The sequence below is a fragment of the Solanum pennellii genome, chromosome 2 (genome assembly GCF_001406875.1).
Source record: "Solanum pennellii chromosome 2, SPENNV200".
Classification (NCBI taxonomy): domain Eukaryota; kingdom Viridiplantae; phylum Streptophyta; class Magnoliopsida; order Solanales; family Solanaceae; genus Solanum; species Solanum pennellii.
Window position 1 is genome coordinate 7415629 of NC_028638.1, and position 6976 is coordinate 7422604.

General features: G+C 33.8%; 1 pseudogene; it reads right to left on the bottom strand.

The window, feature by feature from the left end:
• Nucleotides 1–3950: 3950 nt before the first annotated feature.
• Nucleotides 3951–6763, bottom strand: LOC114075962 (annotated as a pseudogene).
• Nucleotides 6764–6976: the final 213 nt, after the last annotated feature.

Below are 6976 nucleotides of genomic sequence, written 5' to 3' on the forward strand. Positions count from 1 at the left end.
AAGACGGAAATTTATTCAATATTTTTAGCTTCCTTTGATCAACCTTTACATGTTATTTCTTAGGGAGTATTCATATACCATTTTAACACATCTTTAGGCGCATCTTTCATGAGTTTATTTGGCTAAAAGATTGTCACTAAATAAGCGACATTTCCTTAAATGAACATCACGATTTTTCATGGATTTATGCACATAAAACAACAACAACAACTTAATCAAATTTTGAGCATCAAGCCGAGACCCTTGCCAAAGTCACAAACTTGCACACACTTGCACATAATTTCGAACACACATTGATTGTCATTTTCATGATTTCACGTACATAAACATATTAACATTAAGCACAAAAACATCGCACATACCTAAACCTACCAGCAAACATACCAACCTACAAATCATTGGGAGCTATGACAGGGACATGCAATGGGGAAAATAATCCTAGTTTTCGGACTGAATCTTAATGGGTTTCTTAGGAAAGGGACCAAGAGGGAAGGAACCCATACCTTATTTGATTGTTCAAACGTTGAAGTTGCTTCCCAAAACCCTCTCCAAAATCAGTCCAAGCTTCCTCAACGTCCACACCACTCGACGGACAATTTCTCTTTGCCTTACGTTTTTTGTTACTTTGTTTTTCTTAAAATTTCATGTGAGTTCTTCAACTGTGAAGAACTCTTAATATTATTTCTGTTCTTTTAGTTGTTTTGTCAGAAACCAACATGAGATAGATGATGATACATGAGAGAGAGATCAAGAGAAAGAGTTGTCTAATTTCAGGAGTTTTAGTTTGGGAATTAGTCAAAATAGGGCTCCTTATTAATTTAATAAGAACCTGAATTATTTATCTTAGTTAAAGGACCATTATGCCCATAAAAAATAAGAATATAAAACATAATTAAATCACCAATATGTTGCTTCCATTGGGGCTCGAACTCGGGTGGACTGACCCTGGCGAAATGGACCATTTTGGGTCAACCCGAGCCAAATTGGTTCTTTAATTAAACTAACTAATTAATTAATTAATTCCATAAGATAAATACGATATTACCCTTATACTGGAAAAGACCATTTTACCCCTGGACCCTCAAAATTTAAAATTTCCTCTTTTAAGTCCGGTAAAGACTTTTTCGATTAAATCTTAATTTTCGAGAGCTCTACATGGTTGGTTCAAACCTTTCCAAGATCAACTAAATCCCGAAGTTAGTTGGCTTGGCCGTAGTAAGGGTTCTGAGGTCTGGTTTTACGCGTATCAATCTGTGTGACCCCTGGGTCTAATCGCAAGCATTCTTGACACCTTAAACATTTATCCTATACATTTTTTAGGGTTTTTACAGTTATTGATAGTCATTATGTGATCATGTTTGTCAATGTACATACACTTTGACTTACATGCATGTTACAAGTAGTATAGGTTATTGTGTCTAAATGAAAGGTAGTTCTCATATTCACTAGTGTCCACTACTATGCATGTAAGGTATATGTATGTGAAGTATGTTATGTATTCCTTACTAGGATTACTTGATAGGTGTACTAGTATGGGAAACGGTATGGAAACTTGTCTATACATTGCACATGTGTATCTTGATAGGATAGTTCCTAGATTTGGTTTCTATGTATATGAAAGATGAATATATGAACATCTTATGAATATAATATATATGAAAGGAGGAAGTTTGAATGTGCATAGTGTCTTAGTAGGTATGAAAGGATTGCTCATATAGTTATGCCTATAGACTCATGCATTGATATATGAGCATGTGTGACATTATGTCTTATGTGAAATGTTTGCTCAAGTATATGTATACATTCACAAACATGAATGATGATCTAGTTAATGGATGATCATTGAGAGGTGTCTCATAGAATACTCCAAAACTAGTTAAGTTCTTTAATATGCTATAAGCATATGAATACTGCATATCGTAAGCCTATGTTTTTATAAATAAATGTAATAAAGGCTTTTCAATAAAAGGAACTTAGCTTCGCACCGAGTGAACTTGTAGATGAGGGGCTGACACTTTCAAAACAGGGAAGGTAGGGTTCACTATGGTCCTCATGTGAGGGAGTGACACTTTCCCAAGTAGGGGAGGTAGAGTTCACAATGGTCCTCATGGGATGGATAGCCTCATGACCCAACAAAGGGTGTAGAGTTTATATTTCCATGATAGACCCATGTTCCATAAACTATGCTCGCCACATAGGATCTAGAAAAGTGAATTCACTTAGGATGCTAGGATTTATGTTAATGTTCTACCTTGTCTAGGTAGAACATCTTCCATCGGTGTAAGGCTCAAAAACACCAAATTCCATGTTTAGCACCCAAGGTCTTAGTGTCGGTTGAGGATTTAGTTTCCCTAAAGGTAAAATGGACAATGGAAGGAAATGAATAGAATCCTAACTATGAGGACTTAAGGTAAGTTACTTAGGATAGGTGGAAGTAATGAACCCATCTAGACATTGCACAAGTGACTCCCTAGGAAGTCTTAGGTGTTCTAATGTATGTGACTATGTATGTGTCCTTTATGCATGATATTGTAGTCTTCATCTACTTGTTATGAGGATGTGCATGATATGAGTCTTAATGCATGATGTTGATCTTGTTAACTATTTGGTGAGGGTCTTACTTTACATAAATGAAGTTGTCCTCTCTTACTATGTTGATATATGATTTGGATGTAACGGCTTGGGGTCTCATTATAGGTTTACAAAGCATGTGTGAGGTTATGGGGCCTTACATTTACATTGCACTAGTAGACTTAGTTTGGGGGCATGATCTAGGTCTTAAAAGGTGCAAAGTGAAGAAAAAATAATTATATGTGCATATTGACTAGGAGTTCATTGTAATGTCCTTTTGGTCTTGGATTAACTATGTCTATGTTGTACTATACTTCTATGATGATATGTTTTGGCTTATGTTAGTTGTTTGTATGGTTTTCCTTGTGGTTCTAAGGTGATTCATTGAACCAAATATCACTAAAGGATTACTTGGGGGGGTAAATGAATATAAAGGAGGATTCACAGTTAGAAAAATAGAGTTCACTGTAGAGTGACGTCAATTCGGACTTAAATTCTATAAGTTCTTTTCTATTATGTTTGGCCTTTGATTTTGTTTCTATGATTTATGAAAATGATATATATGCTATTGATTAAGGTTTTATGATGATTTACTCAAAATGGCATGAAGTATGATTTCAAAGAAAATATCCCTTTTAAATGCATGTTTTTGCATGGTTGTCATACTTACACTACTAGAAATTTGATCTACTCTCATGGTTCACTTACCGTTGCAATAGACATTACTACCGTAGCCAAAGGTCTAAGGCTACGGTTACGTCTACAGCTACAACAGATCGCGCAGCAATAGCTCTATTGCTATGATTTGGTTCAAGGTTCATATAATCGTAGCCATACATGGACCTATTGCCGCGGTTCTCACTTGAACTAATTGCCAACGGTTATGGCCGTATTGGTACAGTTTTGAACCGTTGGAATAGAGGCTTATGCATCAGTACTATTGAGGCGATGGCTACAATTTTTCTTTCGATTCAACACGCCGTTTCATTCTATTGCGACGGTTGTAATAAGGTAATGCAACACTTTTAAAAAATTATAGAACTGTTTCTTAATGGCTATTGCAACGGTTATTCATGGTATTGCACCAATTCTAAAGCAACAATTATTAGTAAGCTATTTTCATACGTATATATACTATTGGTCCACTTCCACAAATATTATATTATTGAGCTATTACAGTAATTTTATAACATTAAAATACACATAAATCGTTCACGAAAATAAATGTTCATTACTAAAATTAGAATTCAAGATCCGTGATTTTAATATCAATAAAAGCAAAATATACAAATCTTTTCAAAAAAAAGGTGAAAAACATGCAGCACACAATTTTCAAACTTCAAAAATCTAAGGTTATTAAAACATCAATAAAGTTAACATCAATACTTAAGCTCATAAGTCAAGTCTTCACTACTGCTTTCATCGCCTTCTTCAATTTCATCACCTACATACAATTAGAAAAAATATAAATAATTTAGCAAATTTTTCGTATAATAATAATGGATCCACAATAGTAATATAGTACAAAGTTACATACATATTTAAACTCAATAAATTCAAATAATATAATTTGGAGTATGGAATAATCTAATCGTAAGTATTTCATGTTTCACTGTGATGAGTGTGAGATGGGAGGCTTTGGGAATTAAGTATACTAACAACCATTAGATTTTAGAATTGTTAAGTTAAATGTTGTCTGCCATTGACTTAACTTTACTCTAAAGTTGGCAAACTTCTCACATTCCTCAACATGTATCTTATGACAAACCATCAAAAACCTCAACTCTCTTTACAACAACAATTATTTTTCTCTCAAACTACAAAAAATTTGTTTGGTCTTTAAGTCTCTTTTCTTCCTACCTAATGCGGCAAGCTAATTAGAATTTGCAGTTGTAACAAATCTATAATCCAGTTCATAAAAGGTTTCCTGTCTTTTATCTACCTTATCAACAAGAAAGGGTTGCTCGTTCTTTATTATCTTCTTAAAAGAAATTTTGCATTCCTTATATGTGCTAATGCCAATTAAGAAAAATTAAATGTTCTTTTATATAATATGATAAATTTACTAAGAAAAGGCCACAAGAGCTTTGAACTAGTGTTGGTTAGGCACACATCTTGCATTCAAACTCCTCACAGATGAAAGGGTAGTATTTAAGTAGAAAAGGGTAAACGAACAGGCCAAATACTCATCAAGTTTCAAACTATGAGCTACTACCCTCGGGGATTTCTCAGATATCCAAAAAAAATTACTATGCAGAATTTTTTATTAAGTGTACTTAAAGTGCTAGAGAACATTTTTATGCAGAAAGAAAGCTTTAACCTCTTCAACTCATTTTCTGCTAATATGCACCCCAAACAATAAATACATTTCACTAAGTGTACTGAAAGTGCTACAGAACAGTTTTTTAGCATTGTTGTTTCAGAAGGATCAAGATTGCCTAAGACTTCTACTACTTGGGAACAAATGTTGCCTAAGAAATTGCCTTCCCCTTCTTCAGCACCATCTAAAGGCACAAACTATGTCACTACTTCTTCTACAACGACGAAAATAAATCGAGAACTCTCTTTTGATGATGGGAGATCAATGTAACAATTGGAGCAGCATTAGATCAAGCAGCAAGTACCAGAAAACTCATGAACCAAACTACAAGAAGCAACTCAGACATTAAACTTTCAGAGAACAAGAATGCATTAATTGGACACCATCTCGAGAACCCAACCTTAATTTCCAATATTTACTGATTCTTTGCCTAAGTTTTCTCCAACTTCCTTGGATCAATAGCATATTTACAGCCATAGTTGTTGTTTATAACTCCAGAAAATTTTTCATTCTAATCCTACAACAAGTAGCAACAGCAAATAACGATCAAAACATAGATTTAGCGAAACCAACCTTGTTCAGCCCCTTGAAAAGAAGTAGATTCTCTTGGTGAAGGAGTGGACAATGATGCCAGTATGTTAGGATCAATTAATACCGCATTCTTAAGTTGTGCAATTAGATCTGCAATAAATTCTTGTCGCAGAAATTTATTTATTCCTCCATTTGTTTCTCCATTTTCTGCATCCTTTCTTGCATTTGCTGCATTCCGTCAGTTGTTGCATGATTCCGAATTGCCAAATTTTTTTTTCAAAGTAGTCTTTGTAACTCCTGCCCCATCTAGTCTTAGACGTCCCGGATGTTCATGACCCATGACGCTTGGAAATGTATCAACATACTCACTATTTATGCTAATTTGTTTTTCAATCTCTTCCATTTCAGCCTACCAAAGCATATCCAACAAACACAATATCATGAAATAAATAATTGATCTCAATAAATAAAATAAAAATAGATAGTACATATATAATTTTACAAGTAGTATTTTCATTTGAAACCTTGTACAAACGCCCGGGTTTTCTTGTTCTTATAACCACAAAGAGATACTTAGATGTTACTATCTCCTTATCTTTCTCCTAGTCACATTGAAAAGTATATCAGAAATTGTTTAAATGTCATGTTAAGACTAGATAATATATAAGAGAACACACCAACTTATTACGAAGTAGAGCAAAACTCATTTTGCCAGTAGTGTGTGGATTCATCAGTTTTTTTCGCTTCCTTGTGTTTGTTTCATACATTTTCTGCAGAGAAATGAATCAATAATGTTAACCAAAGGCATATTAGTGCTATAGTTTACTAGACGAGGACAATATCAGTCTGTCAACCCTTAATAACAATCGTATGTCTTGTAAATATGTTGTTTTAATGCATGTGACCATCACAACAAATGAAGAAACAAGCTGCAACATGTTACAACAGAGAAGAGAGTAAAAGAATAAATAAAGATGCAGTTTGTCAACCCTTTATAACAGTCATATGTTTTGTAAACAATTTGTTTTAATGCATGTGACCATCACAACAAATGAAGAAACAAGCTGCAACATGTTACAACAGAGAAGAGAATAAAAGAAGAAATAAAGTTGCAGCAACACAAACATCACAAAGGATATAACGAAATGAATTGAATCACCTTTGAACTACATTTACCTTGAATTTTTTAGAATTCCAATATTTGAGGAGCTCTCTAAATTGACATTCTGGAATATGACCATGTTATTTTGTCATTCTAACAACATCATTGTCATGTGGATCATAATAATTCATCTTCAAATCAATTCTATGTCTTCTCCAAGCATCTCGAATCGTTACCATAGTCCAATTGTACGCAGCTATAGGAATAATGTATTTCTCCTATAATTTTGTGTGGTTTACTTAGCCAATAGAAGTAAAATACTTTAACAAATAATTAAATATTATAAACTACAAATTTTGGTATAATTTCATAAACCCTGTTTAGTGTCAATGCTCCTCCAATCAAATATATCAAATGGGCAAAGAGTCACATTTCTAGGCAATGCTCCTAGG